Here is a 21,073-nt window from a genome sequence, read left to right as displayed (position 1 = left end):
CATTAAGCTCAAAATACTTGATCCTGCAAAAAAAAATCCAGATTATTCAGTCAATATATAAAAATGAAAAGATCTAATTACAAGAGGCGGGATGTATCATGGACAGGTACAAACTCATTATGATGAGTTTATCATTATGTTTGCCGAAAATGTACCAGCAAATGTTTTGCTGTAAAAAAGAACTATAAAACTAAAACAAATTAAGAGATCTATTGTGTTTACCTTAAATGAGTAGAACTCTCACCATTTACCATTTAACAATTTAATCAAAAGAAATGTATAAGGTGCTCGCTTCGGCAGCACATACACTAAAATTGGAAGGATACGGAGAAGATTAGCATGGCCCCTGCACAAGGGTGACACACAAATTCATGGAGCATTCCATATTAAAAAAAAAAAGAAGCATATAAGGTTAAAAAGTGTGTTTATGTATGAAGTGAATAGTTTCTTCTGATTTGATTTATGATAAGTGCATATAAAAATCCCTCCAAATTACCTTGAACAGTGGGTAACAACACTGCACAGTTTTCTTGCTAAGATTCCAAATATTCATTCTGATAAATGTATATCGTGCCATTAACGAGAACAGACAAAAGACTGCAAAGGGAAAAAGTAAGAAGAGATAACTCTAAAGGCAAACTGATCAGGCTGTGAGATGCAGCCCTCCTGTACCATCTCTGAACTCTTAGGGAAGAAAAAACAACTTGTCTTGGGTTCCTTATGTGTGAAAGATAAGTAGCTGGGCACGGTGGTGCACACCTGTAATCCCAGCACTCAGGAGGCTGAGCCAGGAGGATTGCCATGAGTTTGCTGTTAGCCTAGCCTATGTAGTGAGTTCAAGGCCAGCCTGGACTACATACTGAGACCCTGTCTCAAAAAATTTAAAAAAAAAATCCCTTCCAAAGTGCTATGTTAAGGATTAATAGAAATATTTTAGATAGGGCACCTATCAAACTTCTGAGTATATTATAAAAGCCCAGTAAAGGATGTTCACTGGAAGAAAGGTAACATCTTTAATAAACGGTGCTGGAAAAACTGGCTTTCCACATGCTGAAGACTAAAACTAGACTCATGTCTCTCACCAGTCACTAAGCTAAAATAAAAATGGATCAAAGATCTAAATTTTAAAACAGAAACACTAAATCTTCAGGAAGAGGACATAGGCATAGGCAAAGACTTCACGAACAAAACCCAGACTACAAGGGAAATAACATGAAGAATCTGTACAAATACAAAGAACTGGGATCTCATCCTATTAAAAAGCTCTTGTGCTATAAAAGAAATCATCTACAGAGTAAGAGATAAACCACAGAATGGGGAAAAAACTTAGCCAGTTGTCCTTTAGACAAAGGACTAATATCTAGAACACACAAAGACTTGAAAAAAAAAATAGAATCCCCCAATGTAAAGACCCAATCCAAATCTGAAATGTACAGACATTTTGGAGATGAAGAAGTACAAGTAGCAATTAAATATCCGAAAAAATATTCAACACCACTGGTCATCCAATGCAAATTAAAACATCGCTAAGATTCCGTCTCTCCCCAGAAATAATGGCTAGTATTAAGAAATCCACCATCAACTAATGCTGGCGGGGCTGAGGGGATAAAGGAACCCTGTTCTGTTATTGGTGGGAGTGCAGAATGGTAGAGTCACCGTGAAAATCAGTGTGGAGATTCCTCAAAATAATAGGATTAGAGGTCCCTATGGCCCAGCTAGTCACCTTCTGTATATCTGCCCAAGGTATTAAAACTATCATTCCACAGAGACATATGTACACCCATGTTTATAGCAGCACAGTTTGTAATAGTTAAATCTTGGACACAATCCAAATGCTCATCAACCAATGAATGGATAAAAATAATGTGGTGCTTTTATACAATGTAGGACTACTCAGCCATAAAGAAAGATAAACTTGAGACATTTATAGCTAAATGGATGCACCTTGAGACTATATTCTTAAATGAAATGAATCAGATACGCATGTAAGTACCACACTCCCTGGTGTGGGAAACTGAAAGGGTAAATAAGAACCAATGCATGTAATAGATAATGCGAAATAGGAATAAATTGTTCAAAAAGGAAAGGGAAACTGGGAAGGCAGGAGAAGGAAGGGAAAAGTATAAAACTAGAAATGAAAGAACAAAATGGAAACAAAAGTTTTGTAGATGGGGAGGGGAGGGAGGATGAAGGGAAGGGGAGGCGATTGGGAGAAAAAGAGGAATCAACGTCTACCATGTCCAGGAACAAATTTCCTATGAAGAATGTGAAAGTTATAGATATCAAATTTGTACCAATAAAATTAACAAAGTTCAAATAAAAGATCCAAATAAAACGTAGAGGTCCTCACTAATAATATAGATGTGTTTACATATTATTATCAATCCAATTAACCATATAAACATATTCACTAGTAATTAATATTATTGGAATAAATACTGTGAATATTCCCCCTTAGAATCTTCCAGCAAACAACCAATAATAGTAAGTCTAGCATAAGGTCTGGATGTTAAAATTAGGAGCTACTTGGAAAGAGAAAACCTTTTCTGAGGTTTACTATACTCGATACACTGTGCGTAGCTAGATTGATGGGGGACATTGGCGAAGGTACCTAGAAAAGTCTGAACTATTACGTACCATAGGCATAATGTTGCTGTGTACACCAAGGCACGCATGTTTATAGTGAAATGTAATTCATATTTGGTGTGATACAATACTCAGAGTCAAGCCAGATTATTTTACATATCAAAGGTAGGCATAACTTGACTCTGCTATTATGCGCATTTTGCTACTTTGCAACCTCTGACATGTCCTCAAAGGTAAACATAACTTCATTGCTTCAAAGCAGTCTTTGGAAATTATATTTTCCAGGGATCAAACTGATACATTCTCCTTTCTGACATACGGACAACTTGTCAGAGGGAAGAGGGAAATCTGGGACATTCACTCAAAGCACAGCTGTGAACATATTTTCCTAGCAATATGTATACCAGAACGGAGTGTGGAGCACATCTCCAGCGGCTGTTACTGTCCTTCCTGGGGTTACACAGCATCTGATGAGTTTGCCCAGCAGGAAAGGTGCTGGTTGCGATTTCACAACATCAGGTCAAACAACCCTTTTGACTAGGTGTATCAAGATTTGTGGCACCATTTCCGGTGAGAAAGGAAACTGCACATCACTGTGTTTGGCTTGTCTTGTGCTGCTGCCTCAGGACGGTCGCACGGCCATAAATGCCCAGGTTCATCCTAGAGGACAGCAGGCCCAGTGAGTTGTTCCTGGCCCTGTCTATGCTTTCTACCCCACTGTCTACCAAGGGGCAGTCTTACTTCCCTGTGGTCAAGAGTCATTTTCCCTGATTTCTAGACTTTGATTTCTACATTTTCATAACTGTATTACAGTTAAATAACTGAAGCTCAATAATCTGAACAATATTTACAAAATTTTTCAGATGAGAGAGTACTCATAAGAAATCTTTTTTGTAATAATTTATTCCCTTATAAATTTACATCCTCCATTTAAATTAAGTTTTGTGGCACCACACAGAGACACACACACACACACACACACACACACACACACACACCAACAACTAATCTATAACTGATAGACCTGCTAATGTATAATTATACATTGTATAGTAACTTATACTTTATAAATAGTTTACACATTTACTTTTTAGATAGGATACACATATTCCTTCACTTTAAAAAATGATACATTGTAATTTTCATACCTTCTGCTATCGTGTAGGTCTTACACTTCATATTTTTTAATGTCCTCATCTTTGTTTAAAATCTTTTAAATTTTGCTCCCTTAAAACTGTCTTATTTCTGAACCATGTTAATTAAACCAAAGTAAAATATTTTCCTTGGGTAGCATCATTTATGTAGCAAAATATGTTTTAAAAATCTTATTGGAGAATAATACATGCATAGCTTTATTTGATGTGCTGTGCTTTCTTATGGATGGATACACAGATTAAAGAACATATGGATTATGAACAATCCTCAACCCTGGAAAATTGAACATGGTACCTCAAGCTTCTGAACTTCTATTTAGTGAGCTTGGATCTGATGACTGATGATGAAATTTAATTTTAGCTTTCACCAACTCCAATTTCCAAGCATAGATTTCAAGCATTGTGCCTTGTAGAAAACCTCTCACCTCAAGAGCTGTTTTCCATGGACCCATAAATTGTAATTATATTCTGAGAGACTAAAATGTGAGGTCATTCAGAGCTTACTTCTTGTTAAACTATCAAGCATTATGCAAAGGTAATACAATATAACTAAGTCATTTTTCAAAATACCCAAATAAGTGCCATTATTGGTACAGGGCATATCTAATTTCCACACAGTAGGCAATAGCTTTCTCCCTTGAATTAAAAATGCACAAATTAAGTGAGGCTAATTATAAACAATATTGCATAATGTATTTTCAAACTTAGGGTTGATTCTCTTATAATGGGACACTATAGCAAATATTTGAGAATCAAACCTCTGAATCAGAATACTTTTGTGTCTATTAAAGAGACAATGAATGGTAAAGCAAAGTGAAAACAAACATTATAGATCTATGGTGTGGAAAGGAGAAGTCAAGAAATTTTACACGATGAAAAATACAAAATATGATGATAAATAGAATGAAATAAAGAATGGGGGTCAGCACCTTTGATTCACTCAATTGTTCATAATAAAATGAATTGAAACCGTAAGAAGTATAAGGCTTATCCATTTATTTAAAATAAAATCTTTGCATGTTGGGTTTGTCATTCACCTGTACAGAACTTGCCTAGCTTGTGTGAAAGCCTGAGTTCAATCATCAGCACTACAAAAATATATTTGGTAAAATAAATGTTGGTCACTCTCGTCTTTGTTTGTCTTATACTCCATGCAAGGATTCAAATGTTTGAAAAATTCTAGTTTCATATTATTAAAGAAACTATAAATACAAACTATGTTTGTGCTACTTAAGAGCAGATTAGCAAAAAATGGCAGATTGGCGACAAAAAATCATGCTAGAAAGCACTGCTCTACATAAAGAGAAAAGGAGCAGTGAAAAATTTATAAAATTACAATCTCGTTTTTCTAGATTCTCCAAATATTGTAATTTGTCTCCAATGTTTAGCAGGTCCAGCAATCTCCATGTCAGTGGTCACTCAGATGACATCCACAGATGTGCAATGTGTGTTAGCACCTATTCGCCCATCATGTGCACTGCTAGTGGTACTAGACAAAGGCAGTTGAACTCTTATAGAGGATAAAGACTCCTCTCTTGAGAACCCAAAGAAATTCCTTGGTTGCATTTAAGATCCAACCAGAGTAGCTCTCCTTGTGTTGAGGCATTCTATTCACGGGCACTTCCTCCATTGGCTTCCTTTTTCAAGGTCATGGAGTGGCATTTGATTAATACAGCCACAAACCAGAATTCGAAGCGGAAAATATCAGTCTAGAATGAGAAGAAGTTTTTCTTGCCCCAGTTTATCTTTTTTATTTTAAAATTCATTTTATTGGTACACTTTTAATATGCATATGATCATATTATCGTAGGGAATTTGTACCTGCACATGATATATCCAAATTCTACTTTCTTCCCAAATTCCCCTTCCCTCCCTTCCACCCTTCTTGTTCCCCTTATTTACAAAAACTTTCTTTCCATTTTTTTCCTTCCATGCCCCCACACTTGTTCCCCTTTCTATTTGTATATTTTCTTTCTAAGAAATTGAATCAGGCAAACCTTAGTTATGAAAACACAGCACGATAAGTTAACATTGGCATTGCAATTTTTGTTTTTATTGTTTGAGGGTGATAAATAACAATAAAAATAAACGTGGAGGAATGGTTGCCCAGCTGTAAAACAATTTTCTCTGCATAAAATACAACTGCCAACATATTCAAGATACAGCCATAAAAATAAACCAGTGTTGGACTGAGGATTTAGCTCAGTGGTTCTACCGCCTGCCTCACAAGCACAAGGATCCGAGTTCGATCCCCAGACCCAAGTTTGATCCCCAATACCAAAATAAATAAATAAATAAAAGTGTTCTGGACTGAAGATGTAGCTCAGTAGTAAAGCCCTTGACTTGCATGTGCAAGGCCCTGAGTTTGATCCTTAGTAACACAAAACATATAAATAAAAAATAAGTCAGGGTTGGGTTTCATAATCAAGAATCCAAACCCAGAACTCTGGATCTAATTCCAGAGTTCGTTATTACTCTATATTGAAGGAGAGATTTGTGTTTCTAATGCTTGCTTGCCTTCATTGTGGATGTTTTTTGAAGACAGCAAGTATTGAGCAGAACATGAACACTTAGCATAAGTTCTTTACACAGCCAGCAAATTACTTTAGCTTCCTTTGTTGCATTTCTGCAAAGGAAACCATTATTGAGAGCTGAGAACTTACCCGTGTGTAGAAGGGTGAAGAGGATTTACCTCCTTGTCATAGAAATATATGGAGAGAATCTAAGGAAGTTAAATTTTACAAGCATCAAATCTGAACCAAAGACATGCATGGCAAGAGGGGAAGTCTCGTGAACTGCTTCTAGCAGTGGATAGGAGAGCAGCACTGAGCTGGTGTGGATTGAAAGCTTTAGGAGCTGACAGACCAAAGGGTGTGTTTATGTGGGGATTCCTCTGAATCACATATAGGTCCTCATGGGGAAAGAGGAAGGAGAGAGAAAGAGACACAGAGAGAAGGACAAAGGGGAGAAGAGGAAGAGGAAGGGAGGGAGAGAAAACTCTGACCAAAGAAAGAGATAGCTTTTGTATCGGCCTGTTCTACAAAGACCTCAACTTTAACCATCTTCCAAGGACCACAAGTTATCAAAACAAAAAAGACTGTGCTATTTTTACACCTCTCATCCTCCCCATAGCAGGTTGGTCTTGCCGGCACTAACATAGCATCTAGATTGTAGGGGAGATTCAGAAAATCTAAGAAGCCAGTGCGGTGCTCTCATTTTCAACCTCAGGCTTCTGTACTACAGCAAAGCTTAGCTGGGTAAGGGTTGAACTGTTAATAAATCAAATTCCGAGAATCTGGATCAATACCTTGGAGTCTATTCCAGTCACCGAACTGATACGTTTATTTTTCTTAGACTGTAGAGTTGCCGTGGACGTGCCTGGGATCCCTTAAATCCAGGATCATACCAAAACACTATTTCTTGAATAAAATGTAAGGAGAACAATAAGAGAAAAAATATTTTTATTTGTATCATAAGCCAGGTTTTTAATCCACTGGTTACAAATAAAGCAGTAAAATGAATTCTCCCTACCATAGTAAAATTTTTGTAGGATCAGACTTCAGAAAATATAATGTCATATACCTCCAGCAACTGTTGGGGCAATCTGAATTTTTAAAGTTGTTTTCTTTGCAGGCAAAAGAATGTGCGAGCAGTAGCAGTGGTTGGAGGAAATTCTGCATGTATAGCCTATTGGTGTCTAGCTGATCTTCTTCTTCTTTTTTTGTTTTTTTGGTACCAAGGATCGAACTTGGTGTCTTTGCTCTTGCTAGGCAAGAGGCAAAACCACTGAGCTAAATCTCCAGCCCTAGCTGATCTTCTTAGAGAAAAAGTTGACTACCCAAAATAAAAGAGGAAGTCACCTTAGTATGGGAAAAATACGAACATTTTCTCAGAAAAAGACTTGAAACTTGAGGCATGCCAGAGGAAGGGAAAAAACAAGCTTTCCGAGAAAGTGGTAAACAGCATTGCTAAAATTCACACACCCTTGCTTAGCATTCAAAACCAGCAGTTGGCTAACACACGGTGACAGACTGCTATTAGTCTTCTGCTGACTCCGCACGTGTAAATTAAACCGTTGCAAGTTCCCCATGTGCTATCTGTGACAAATAAGATAGCATGGTAGAGGCACAAACTTTGCTCTTAATTTTCTTGGCAACTAGACTGCTCATCACTGTAGAAAGTTATTTGAAAAACAAGTAATTCACCCAATATCTTAAACTGCACATATTCAGCAGTAAAATTTACACTATTGTAAGGTGGCTACAAAATAAGCTTTAGATATGGCTGGAGAGTCTTACACAGATAATGTTATGTAATCAAACTTTATGATTATAAAGAAGATACAAAATACACAAAAATTTAGGCTACGAAGTTATCAAAAATCTCATATTTTGTAATGTACTGTGCTCAATTAAATCCTGCAAGCATAATAGGGAGTGAACATCATTATATACTTTTGATCATTTGAAAATTGAAATGGAACTAGTTGATTCATTTAAAAAATTAGATAATAAGTTGGATAATACTCCTCGGTAATGATCAAGTAAAATTTTAAAATCATTTACAAAACCCTTGGGATCTGCTGTTCATCTGTAAGCTGAAAGTTTCCTCTAGGAAGACCAAGAGTTCCAGCCTAGACTTAAATAGTCTTCTAAGCATAATTTCAGGTGAATTTTGGAGACTGGCCTTCCTGATGACAAACATATATATATCAGTGCAGGTCAGAATGACAGTATCTCCTTGGTAGGGTGTTAAGTGTGAGGTGTGTAGGAAGGGCTCTCCAAACATACCCTCCTTCCATTACTCCCTATTTTCACAACTTTTAAAATAAGCCACTCATCCTCAGTGTGACATGATTATTAGGTTACCTGTTTCCATCATTGACTTCCAGTCACAGTGTCCCTCCCTTTCAAAAGTCACATCCCCTAGCACAAAATGCCCTATATTTCTTACCAATTGTTCATTCCACAGATACTTTTAAGTGTTTTCTTTTGTTTTGTTTTTCTCAATCAAGAGCTGTTATGATTATCTTGGATACATCCACCAGCAAAACAGATGAAAATCCTTACTAAACTTTTTCCCATACACACAAGCACATATATATAGACTTCAAAGAAAAGAAAGAACTTTAGATTTCAAGAAATTTGAAAGCTTAAGTATCACTGAAAAAAGACATAACACTTAAAAATTAAGTGTGAAATAAAATAAATCACTTCATCAGTTTTTTTTTTACTTTTAAACATGGCCAATAGAATTAACTCCCTACTTTTTTATAAGATGCATAAAGACAAGTTTGTACTTTTCTACTGCGCACTATCTATCCAAACCCAGCAAAATCATGAGCAACTATGTGCTCAGCACATGAGGGCCTGCACTGAGCAGTGTGAAAGTAAAAACTGTCTGTTTTTATAGGCTGAGCATGAGGTCATTTTGAGTAAATATAAAAGCTAAAATTAAACATGTCAGCTCTGTGTGATGGGGCACGCTTGTAATCCCAGCACTCAGGAGGCTGAGGCAGGAGGATCGCTGTGAGTTCGAAACCAGCCTAGGCTACATAGTGAGTTCGAGGGCAGTTTCAACTACATAGTGAGACCCTGTCTCAAAAAAAAAAATCATTTCATAGACAATTGTTTAGTTAAAATATTCATGGGCAAAATTTTTCTAAAATTTTCTAAAATTTGGTCTCCGTTTAGATCTTTCCTCTGGAAAATGTGGTCCAATGACTAGTATCTTGGCTCCAGAGCCATCACAACCATCCCTCCAGAAGAATGAGAATCTATGCCTTAGCAAAATCCTCAGGTGATTCACACACATCAAAATTAGACAAGTACTAATTTATGCCACTACCTTTAGACAAAAATATGTTGAAAACGTCTGAGATGGGCATGGTGGCATGGGCCCGTACCACCAGCTCCTTAGGAGGATTCTTTGAGCTCATGTGTTTGCCACCAGCTTGGGAAACACCATGAATAACTGGTCTCAAACTGAGAGGCAAAAAATCATCCTGTGTTATTTTATTTTTTTTAATTGAGTCTATTGGTACATTTTAGGGATACAATACAGTTACATTCATCATTGGGATCTTGTACCTCTACATGACAGGTCTTGGTTCTCATTTTTTCCCCTTGTCCCTGCCCTCCCTTCACCCACTTCCTTCCCTCCCCAATTACAAACACTTTATTTCCATCTTTTCATTTTCTCACATTTTTTTCTTTCCCCTTATTACCCTTCCCCTACCCATCCCACCTTCCCTATACCTTTAGCCCTTTTCTTCCTATTTCACAATGTCAGTTATCTCATTAGGATCTTATGTATTATTATAGTTTTTCACATCAGAGAAACTATTTGGTATTTACACATGTGTGACTTACTTATTTCACTTAGGAGTATATCCTCAATATGTATCCATTTTCCTATGAATAACTCTAATTTCTCATTTTTTATGGCTGAGTAGTATTCCATTTTATAGAAAAACCACATCTTTATGCAGTCTCCAACTGATGGGCAAATGGGCTGTTTCCAAGATTTCGCTATTACAAACTGTGCCACTATAAACATAGGTGCACGTATATCACTGTGATATGATTGTTTTAATTCTTTTGGAAAGATACCCAGCAGAGGGATGGCTGGGTCAAATGGAACCTCTAGTCCCAGCTCTTTGAGGTATCTCCATATTGATTTCCATAGTGGTTGTACCAGTTTACACTCCCATCAACAATGAAGAAGGGTCCCTTTCTCCCCACAATCCCACCAACATTTGTTATTGGTTGATTTCTTGATAGCAGCCATTCTTTGTGGGGTGAGGTGGAATCTCAGTGCTGTTTTCATCTGCATCTCTCAAATGACCAGTGATGTGGAGCATTTTTTCATATATTTACTTGCTGCTTTTACTTCTTTGTCTGAGAAATGTCTGTTCATTTCAGATGCCATGTTATTTTAATAATTAAGAAAAAGAGGAAAAATACATGTGTGGGTCACACTCCAAGCTAGTTAAATATGTGTATGAGACCAAGCTGAATTTTTCCTTTTCTAGTTTTATAAGTAGGTCTCAGGTGCAGGCCAGAGAAGGAGCAAGGGTTCAAAGAAAACAGGAAGATTTAATGCTTACACTACTGGGATTCGCTAAACAAAATAAAATTAATTAATTTTTAAAGTTAAATAGGAGGAAATAAACCAGTAACATGTAAAAAACTACAGTAAGGCATTTTAATAGTCTTCTGATTTTAGGATCAAATGAGAAACATAGTAGTCTAAATTCAATACAATTAAATAAAACATTCTTTTCATGATATTTGACACAAAATCATCTTAAACGCAAGCATCAGTATGCAGAGTAGAAAAAAAAAAACTTTAATAGTCTTCTGATTTTAGGATCAAATGAGAAACATAGTAGTCTAAATTCAATACAATTAAAAAAAACATTCTTTTCCTGATATTTGACACAAAATCATCTTAAACGCAAGCATCAGTATGCAGAGTAGAAAAAAAAAAACATTACAGCAGAGTTCTGTGGATTAAAGCAAGGCTGCTGGCTGAGACTACCGAGGAGTTAATGATTCCTATTTCATCTTTAAAGCTAAAAGGTTTTCCCTTGAGGAAAATCAAAAGAATCTATCCTCTCATCACACACACTGGTATCTCCTTGTGAGTTCCATTCTTGCTAAGAATCTGGCCAGGTAGGATACTCTGATTTGTTTTCGTAAATCACTATAAAATATAGAATATCCAGACATTCGCTGAATGTATAAATATTCTCCTAGGACACAATAACTAAACCGATCTAAAATTTTATGTTAATTATGTCATGAACAAAATAAGTTTCACAAAGGAAACCTTTTCTTAAAAACTGAAGGAAGCAATTAGTTTAACACATCCTATTTTCCTGACAAGTGTTGGCAGAACAAAGATAGACAATTTGTTCATGTTCAATGTTGACACCAAAAGAGTTTAAGAGAAAAAATTAAGTTCATCATAAACACATCAGGAGACCAGAAAACTTGATTTCTGTTTTTACTTTCTTGAAGAAAAAGATTAAAATCCTAAATAACTGATTAAATCAATCAAATTGATTCATTACTTCATTTAATCCTTGCATCAATCCAAGAAAATCCTGTTATAATTCCATTGCCCTGAAGAGTAAACTGGTGCGCAGAAAGAATTCATAGCTAGTCCAGGGCACTGTTTATATTTCCTTAAGCAGAATTTTCATGATTAGACTTGTTCAGCGTTTGAAGCCAGATTACATAAAAATATGTTGTGCCCTATGAATTATCCGGATAAGTTCTAGTCCAATAAGGTGAAAATGCCAGAAATCTAGCCGTAGAAACTTACAACAAATTGCCTATTGAACCCTAAACTATTTCAGGGATCCACAGTTAGATGGTAGCTGGTTTTTCCCTGACTCTGTGTAAGATTTCTCATCTGCATCAGGAATAGTTAGGTATACTGAATTTTGCTAGTTATATTCAAGTATTCAGGATATAAAACATACTTTGCACTTAAACAGTATTATCAGATGCTCACTACATATGTTTTGTAAATTAGTCAATCTGTATTTTGTAGTATCTTTTTTTTCTTTCCTTTTTATTGGCACATATGTGTAGTACATAATATTTGCATTTCTTGTGTGGAGTTGGTACATGTACAGGATACATCTTAATTATTCTTTTCATCTCTGGTCCCTCTGCTCCATTTTCTCTCCCTCCATCTCTTAATTTGTTTCCCCTCTGAGAAAGATCTGTCTCCCTGCTTCTGATTATAATCTGCTTTCTTCTTTATTTATACTTTGGATTTCTCATATAGGAGAAACTATGTGATATTTAAGCTCACGTACCTTCTTTATTTCACTTAATGTTATGGTTTCAAGGTGTATCTATTTCTCTACAAATGACTCAAGCTTATCCATCTTCATGGCAGAGCAGTACTCCACTGTGTGAGTAAAAGCCACATTTTCTTTATCCATGCCTCTCTTGAAGGACATTCAGGTTGCTTCCAAGATTGAGCTATAATGAATGTATCACTGTAATACGATGTTTAATTCTTTCTGGAAGATTCTAAGACGGGGAATAGCTGGGTCAAATGGAATTTCTACCCTCAGATTTTTTAGGAATTTCCACACAGATTTCCATAGTGGTTGTACTAGTTTACAGCCCATCAACAGTGCAGAAGGGTTTCTTTTTGTCCTAGAGCATTTGTTTTTACTGGATTTCATGAGATGGCCATTTTTTCCTAGAGTGAGACGAAATCGTAGTGTTGTTCTAATTCTGTACTTCTCTAATAGCCAGAGATGTTGCGCATTTCTTTGTGTATTTATTGGCCATTTGTACTTTTCTTTTATGAAGTAGCTATTTATTTCACTTGCTATTTTTGTTGTCTTTTATATCAGGGGGTATAATTTTTGAGTTTCTTATATATTTTAGTTATGTGAGAAATCATTGACAATGATTTTTCCCACCATCTTTTTACCTTGTTGATTCTTTTGCAGTGCAGAACCTTTTTAATCTAATATGGTACGATCTATTGATTCAGACTATTTCTCGAGAAACTGGTGCTCTCTTCAGAAAGTCCTTGCCTATGCCTATGACTCCAAGAGTTTTATCTACTTTTTAAATACAACCCCGATCAAATTTTTAACAGTATTATTTACAGAACTGGGGAAAATGATCCTAAAATTCATATGGAATCAAAAAAGAACTTGTAAAATGAAATCAATCCTGGATAAAAAGAGCAAAGTAGGAGGCATCACATCGTGTGCCTAAAGTTATATTCCAAAGCTACTGTGATAACAAGAGAACAGTACTGGCACAAAAACAGACGTGAGGATCAATGGCATAGAATAGAGAATGCAGAAACAGCCTCAAGTGCATTCATACGCTAGATCATTGACAAAGGGGACAAAAACATACATTGGGGGAAAGAGAGCTTCTTTGATAAGTGGTGTTGGGAAAACTGGCCATCCACAAGCAGAAGATTAAACCTCAACCCATCTCTCTCACCAGGTACTAAACTAAAACCAAATGGATCAAAGCACAGAGTGCTACAGCAGAACCAATTACCTTGCTGGAAGATAAAATAGCCATCTTATGTTTCTGATTTAAAAGGGGAGGGGCAACTGAAGAGGAATGAAAAACAAACAGTAAAAGCTTTGCACTTGAAAGACAGACAATGTTAACTGCCATCTGACACCAGTTTACCTTGTTCAACACTGAGTATTCAAAATTGTATACTCTACTTTAAAAACAGGAAAATCTTACCTCCACGAGATTTTATACCTCATTATCTTTCAGCAGAGGCATCTATGTACTTTGGTTCCATGCCTAGCAGGTGGTGCTATCCAGTGTTACGTTCCCGGGTTTTAGAGTAGCGGGTCCGTGGTTATCCCAGCTGCAGAGTACAGCTGCTGGGAGTGCAATGCATGTGCACTACAAACCCAGTCAGAACCCATGACCAATGTCATGTAACACGCTTGGAACACGGCGAAGGGCTTCTGAATATTATTGAAATGAACACACAATGGATTTCTATATGCTTTAGGGCCTGAGGCTATATCACACAGGATAAAGAAAGAGCCCGACCCAAAAATGGTTCTAATATTTTCAAATGGATCAACATAAGTCAAAAGAAGAGCATTACTTTAAGAAACAGAACATCATGTAAAACTCATTTTTCTGTACGTCACACAGCCATGCCCTCTCAAGTACATGTGACTTTTGGTTACTTTTGAGCCACAGTGACGAAGGAAATTGTGAAAGAGACTGCATAGTGTTCGGCTGAAATTATCCACTCTCTGGACCCCTGAAAAGGGGAGTTTGCCGACTTTTGCAAGCTCCACAAAGATCAACTATCTCAGCGGCTTTGCTACTTGCTCTCCCTTTTCCTCCGAAAACAGCCCCAATCTCTGGGAGCTTTCTTTTGTTTTCCAGATTCTGAAGATAAGAAGAGACTGTGGCTCCCTGACCATCATGTGCTTAGTCAGTGTTTCACACGTGAAAAGCAGTCAAAGATTAATATTACCCTCAGATTAGAAGTCCTAGCATCCTTCCTTTTCTCTATCAAAATCTTCCTTGTCTCTCAAAGCCTTGATAAAAAGTTATTTTGCATAAAACCCTCAAATATCTTTCAATTTAAACAAATCACCCTCTTGTGCTTCCACGGTTTTCTGTTTAATGGGTCTGTTATGGTCCGATCCTTAATCTGCCATGTACTTTGGTTACCTATTTCCTTTAAAGGAATGATTTCACTTTAATTTTTATTAGCACATAGGATGTGTGCATTTTTAAAAGAGTATAATATTTGAACACATATGTGCAGCACGTCTTGATCAAGTCAGGGTAATTAGCATTTTCTTTTCTTTATCAGAAATGATATCTGAATATTTAGACTTTTCAATCACCTCCCTTAAGGTTTTCCTAAAATCTACAACAAATTGTTGTAAACTCTAGTCACCCCCAAGTAATCATTTCTTATTAATTTTATAACGTATAATATCAAGCATTGATAGAGCGTTGTCCATGAGTGACTATATTTGATAAATAAATGAAAAGTTAAGAGAATGGATAAGTGGACGACCAATCAGGAGTAGATAGGTCAAACATACACTCAAGCCGCAGTCAAAAGAACCCCAGGGAAAGGCTGTCTCCCGCTGACATCAAATACCAGACTCTGCTTCGTATATATCTTTGTGTTCTCCTTACAAAGGCATGTTTTCCACTCTAGGTTTTATTTTGTAAATCTTAAGATGTTATGGGCAATACTAGTTTTCAGAGTCAATGGAAATATTAAAGAGAAAAATAGCAAAAGTGAACATGTTAATCAGAGCATCTGAATACATTTCCCTTTTCTGCTGCTCATATTCCATCTTACTCTGTTCTCTAATCCCAGGCCAAATAGCTCTATGAGCCATTTTCTTCTCAAAAGTCAATTTGCTCTACTTTAGAACACACCCATATCCCAAAACAGTTTTTTTAAGTTAATAAGCAATAGAGAATCAAAGAAAAAGCAATGAATGTAAAATTGTGTCTTAATAAATATCTTATTAAAGTACAAAGTAATAAAATCTGAGTTGTAAAGGAAAAATTAATGTCTTTTCATAGGTTTTTTGCTTCAAGGAACCAATGTTTTGAGGAATCAGAGGTCTCATGCTTATTTCAAATCTTGGTGCCCATAAATTTGAATTACACACAATCTAAATGACTGCTTTGTAAACACTAACAGATTTCCCAACAATAAAAAGAACAAGTGTGATGAAGGCAAGCAAGAGACGACCCACTAAACATTAGTCCTTGGAGTGGTGCTTTCATCTGAGAGGAGATCCCAGGGCTGGTTGCCCTGCTGACTGACAAATCACAGATAACTGCTGCACTGCTGGGCAGCCTGGCATATGCAGGAAGAATCCTGGGGGCATCAAAGAACAGACCCCGTCTTTCTGCCAAAACTCAAGGTGCGAAGTATAGATAGCAGTAGCCCTGATATAAAATTTCTAGGTGTCCAGTTATTCCATAGACACTAACTGAAGACATTTCAGTGTTTGTGTTGTGTCTTTTCATTTCCAGTGAGACCTTGCAGCAATGTACTTAGAAGATTCACAACTCCAGAAGCTAATAAAACTCTCTCAGTCTTTGCAAATGACTACATCTATATATGTCTGCCTGTCTGTCTATCTAGCCAGCCATCTGTCTATCCATCCATTTATCTCTCTTCTTAAATAACTATTGCCATCCAATCCCCGATTTCCTGAAACAGGAAATAGTAGAGCTATAGAAGTAAACTTGGCATCACTGACATTAGCAAATATTTGATAAAACCATGACGTTTTCATGGATTCTCCCTGAAAATACACATGTGCACATATGTAAATTTGCTACATAGTTTTCCTAAGCATATTCATGGGCTCCCAGTTTGAAAGAAAAATAAACTTTATAGGACTGATTTGTACAGTATTCAAACTCATAAGAATCCAATGTAGACAGGTGATAATTTTGCACTAAAACATTAGAAGTTGCTAACTCTGTATCTTGAATAAGGTTGACATGTCATGATTTTCCTTTTGAAAAATACAATCTATATTCCACTAGGTGTTGCATCTCTCACCTCCACTTGTAAGTATTCTTTCCTTCTCTGTGTGAGCATAACTGCTTTTCCAAGGGATGGAGATAACTATTTCTTAGAGATAAAGCCAATTTTAAAATATGAATACACAAACTAAAGTAATACCATCAAACCTCATACATCCTTCCAAAAGTTTAAATTAGATTTTTGGGGGCTACATATACCTATTATCCTTGTCATTTTTGAACAATAGGCCAGAAGACTACAAAGAGATTACTGAAGCTAAATATTAGCAAATCTTGATTCCATTTTCCTGCAAAGGGCTCATTTTCCAAGCATCTACTCTTCCAACATCAAGAGCTTCTTAGTGGCCTTACCTAATACTAAAATACCACAGATTTTGCAGTGGGTTTCCAAATGGAATAAACAGCTAACTTCAACTGGAAATTTCGATCTTTTATGACAGGAAAATACCTACTTTAACAAAATTTGAATTTTTTTACTCAAATCTTACACACTACTCAGTCACATTTTTAAATAGTAAAAACCATAGGTTAGAAATAAAAATCATTTATCTTTCATATTTCAACAGTCTTCACTAATTTCAGTTCTGTGTATTCTCTTCCAGATTTGTGCATTCACTCAGAGAGTTACTAGGCTTAATAGATGCAAATACAGCCATTTGTTTGCTGATTGCATATACACTAACAATTAAGTGTGAAGTCTGGAGATAGAACTCTTGAGTTTGAATTCCAAACCTAGGAGTTATCAGCTCTACAACCTTGCTAAATTGCTTCATGTGTAGGGCTAGGGATTTAGCTCAGTGGTTCCAGTGCCTGCCTCCCAAGCTCAAGGACCTGAGTTTGATCCTCAGTACCAAAAAAAAAAATCCTCTATGTGTAAATTGGTAATAATAGGAGCACCAACCTCACAGAATTATTGTGAGGATGAATAACTTAGAAGACCTTGATGTATTTTAAGGTGCTAATACGTGCTAGCCATAACACTTACGACTACTCATTTCTTTTGTATCACATGAGATTAGGATAAATATTCTATATTTGCATCATATACTCAATAACTACTCAAGATTTATTTTCCTATACTGTATGTACCGGACTGCATCCAGGAACTTCTAGTCATTGTTTCTATCTTTCACTATTATACATAGTCCTACAAAAAGTCACAGTATAGTTTTTTTTTCCTTGTGTACAGTTATTAAGGCAAATCTCTGTCGATTGAATTGAATAAGTAGAGGAGTTTGAACATTGTTACTGAGTCCTATGTTATATAGCAAGAAGTAACATCCATTCAGCTATTTCGTGAACATTGAATATCAGCAATTCCGAAGTATTACTGGAGAGCAATGACTTTTACGGGGTTATAGTCTGAAATCAGCGCTCCATACGCTCTTGTCCCTCAAAGTCAATAGAGTCAAGACCTGTGGTTTGCTCAGGAGAAGCCTTTCATGATGTTAAATTCAAGACTCTTTCGCTCTGTTGACCAAAGAGCTCTTTTTCACAGGAATAAAGCTTTCCCTTGTGGTCTTGCAACAATTTCCCACAGCTCATTGAAAAGTGAAAGTATTTTTCTTACCTCCGAGGAGCCTGGGGCTACATGCAAAATGGCACGTAATTTCCACCACTTTAGGCCACAACTGTTCATTTATGAGCCGAGCACTGAACTTTCTTGAGACTCTGCTCATGCTGTCTAATTATAGTACAGTTTCATAAAATTCATTTTTCCTCTCCTATCATTTGGCAAAGTAAAATAAAAGGAAAGATGAAAATCCAGCCTAAATTACTATAAGCCGTAGCAGGCCACATGAAGAGTACTAGGAGACCGTGAAACACCTGTTTGCACTGTAGCAACTGACAAAGTGATTACAGGTGAACCTAACACCCAAATCTTAAAAATAAATATGTCTTACACTTTATGTCTCCTTTACACTTTTAGGGAACATAAGCTAAAATGAAAAAAAAGTTTTTTTGTACAATTTGCATACTCTTCCAAATTATAGAAAAGAACAATGCTAGGCTGAAGTTTTAAAAATAAGAAGAAAGTGAAAACATCCACTCATCTAATGGGAAGAGTAACAGGGAATGCAATTGGTGTTGATGAGAAGTCAGAATTCCATGAAGCCCATATGAGACTTAATTTAAATTGTGTTCATGAATAAGTTCTTTTTCTTTTTCTATCCTAAGTCCCTCAATGGGACATCGGCAGGTCTCTCATTCCACACTGTGGGGATGGTTCTTCAGAAATGCGGACCATGAAAAATCAATTAGACATCACTACAAATCTCTCTCCTAGTGTCAGCGAAAAATCATTGACTTTGGGCCCAAAACATGATGGATATTTGATGAGTAAGAGAGGTATCTATCCTTCTGGATTGCCAAGGAAGAATGAGGTTCATGTTAGCAATTAAAGAACCTGCATTGGGTCAAGGTATTTGCTTGCATTCGATAGATCTGGTGGCTTTGGGGGACTTGAGAGGCTCAAATTTATTCTCTTCAAGTTCATTCCCTGTGTACTCTGTAGCTTCCTTTCAGTAAGCTTTTCTTGAGCCTACACTGGTAGCTGCTCTGTTGAATGCTCTAATGTCTCTGTCAGTTACAGTGACTGATTCTCATTCCATTTGCTGGAAGTTGTAATAGTAAGGCTGGAAAGGCGCAGCAGCAAGGCAAAGCCTGGCTCTGAATTAAACCTCCAAGCGGCATCCCACCTGGCTTAGTCTGTGGTCTGCTGCTATACTGAAAAAAAATACCTGACAGGGGGTACCTATAAAGACAAGACCAGTTCGTGCACAGCTTTGGAGGCTGGAAGTCCAAGACCCAAGATAGGACAGCTCCTCTGTCTGGTATGGATTGAGGGGCCCCCACACTGTGTCACAGCCTGGAGAGAGGCATCACGAGATAAGAGGATGTGACAGAGTGTTTCCAGTTAGGAGAATAAGGCATCAACAGAGGAGGGGTCGGACTTGCTGCATCATAACATCCTGTTTTCATCAGAAATACTCCAGTCCTGCAAGACCCGAGCTGCTGCTGGAGGTGAACATCCATCTTTTCCTCTTTTCATGAAGGTGGTCATGAACCTATTTTTTACCTCTGGACCTTTTCTCTTAAAGGCCCCACCACCTTGCAATATCTTTCACAATGTAGACAAAGTTTCCGGTATGAGAAGCTCTGGGGGATAAATTGCATCAAAATCCTACTTAAATGCAACCTACAAATCCTAACTTTCCATTTCCCATCCAACTCTCTGCGCTTAGCTATCCCTGATCTCCTTCTGCTGCTCCCCATTACTCCTGGCATCGCCCATCCTTGCATTCATGCAAGGATCTGAAAAGCAGTAAGTGCATCATAGGAAGAGACATGGAAACCAGTTTGAGCAATTATGGAAAGAATGGCCCTGAGAAATCCCAGTCTCCCGGGTTAGATCCCTTCAAATGGCTTTTAAAATCTGATCTTGTGAGAGTGATTGTAGCCTGGTATCTGACCTGATCCTATTAATTTTTCTTCTCCAAGTCTGGGGTTTCCTGGGTAGACAGAAGAAGAAAGAATATTGACTTGGCTCCCAGTGAAGTTACAAAAGACTAATAAAATCAATGCTGAGTCTTGAAAAATTCAGAGCACTGCATAAAAAAATTAATAACCCAAGTTCCTTGGAGCCATCTGAAAATGAAATAATCACTCAGGGGCAAATCCAAACTGAAAAGCAACTATTTCTCATAAACACAATTTACTCTAGGAATTTCCGGGAGCCGTTAGTGTTTTTTTTGTTTTGTTTTGTTTTGTTTTGTTTTGTTTTGTTTTTTTTCCCTGTGGGAGCAAAGCTTCAAACTTTCCACTGTATGACACACAGGGAGAAGGGATATGGGGTCATCTGACTCTGTGAATTCCTTTGTCAAACTGTACTCCCTGAAATGTGGCTGCATGGCTACACATGTAGAAACTTGATGATAATTAGCAGAAAGTCCCAAATCACTCTACTAAATTGCCATTAACTCACAACAGTAGAAAAGAGGGCTGTACGCATGTGTGGAATGCCACCACACTGAAATTGGATTTCCATGTTTCAGCAAAATAAAGAACTTACACATAGGTTAGGCCTAGATATGGATGCCTCATTTGTCATAAAGATCCAAGTCGATCATTTTGCCCCTGCGTTCCCAAGAATATGTATACTGAGAGACAGAGCAAGATTTCTACCACTGTGAAAGCCCAGAAATAGCCCAAGTGACCACAGCCATTGTAAATGCACAGTGACTCAGGATTTGCTAACTT

The 21,073-nt window shown here is 37.0% G+C and overlaps 1 protein-coding gene and 1 non-coding gene across 4 annotated transcripts in view; one reads left to right on the top strand and one right to left on the bottom strand.

Moving 5' to 3' along the window:
- Positions 1-21,073, bottom strand: part of Fgf12 (fibroblast growth factor 12) — a 533,750-nt gene that overhangs the window by 93,987 nt on the left and 418,690 nt on the right. The window lies entirely within an intron of this gene.
- On the top strand, positions 285-391 carry LOC117285818. Its single transcript, XR_004516916.1, has one exon. It is a non-coding gene; the product is annotated as a U6 spliceosomal RNA (small nuclear RNA).

Source organism: Fukomys damarensis, unplaced genomic scaffold, assembly GCF_012274545.1.
Source record: "Fukomys damarensis isolate Sample0158 unplaced genomic scaffold, DMR_v1.0_HiC HiC_scaffold_12, whole genome shotgun sequence".
Classification (NCBI taxonomy): Eukaryota; Metazoa; Chordata; class Mammalia; order Rodentia; family Bathyergidae; genus Fukomys; species Fukomys damarensis.
This window is presented reverse-complemented; position numbering and strand designations above follow the sequence as displayed.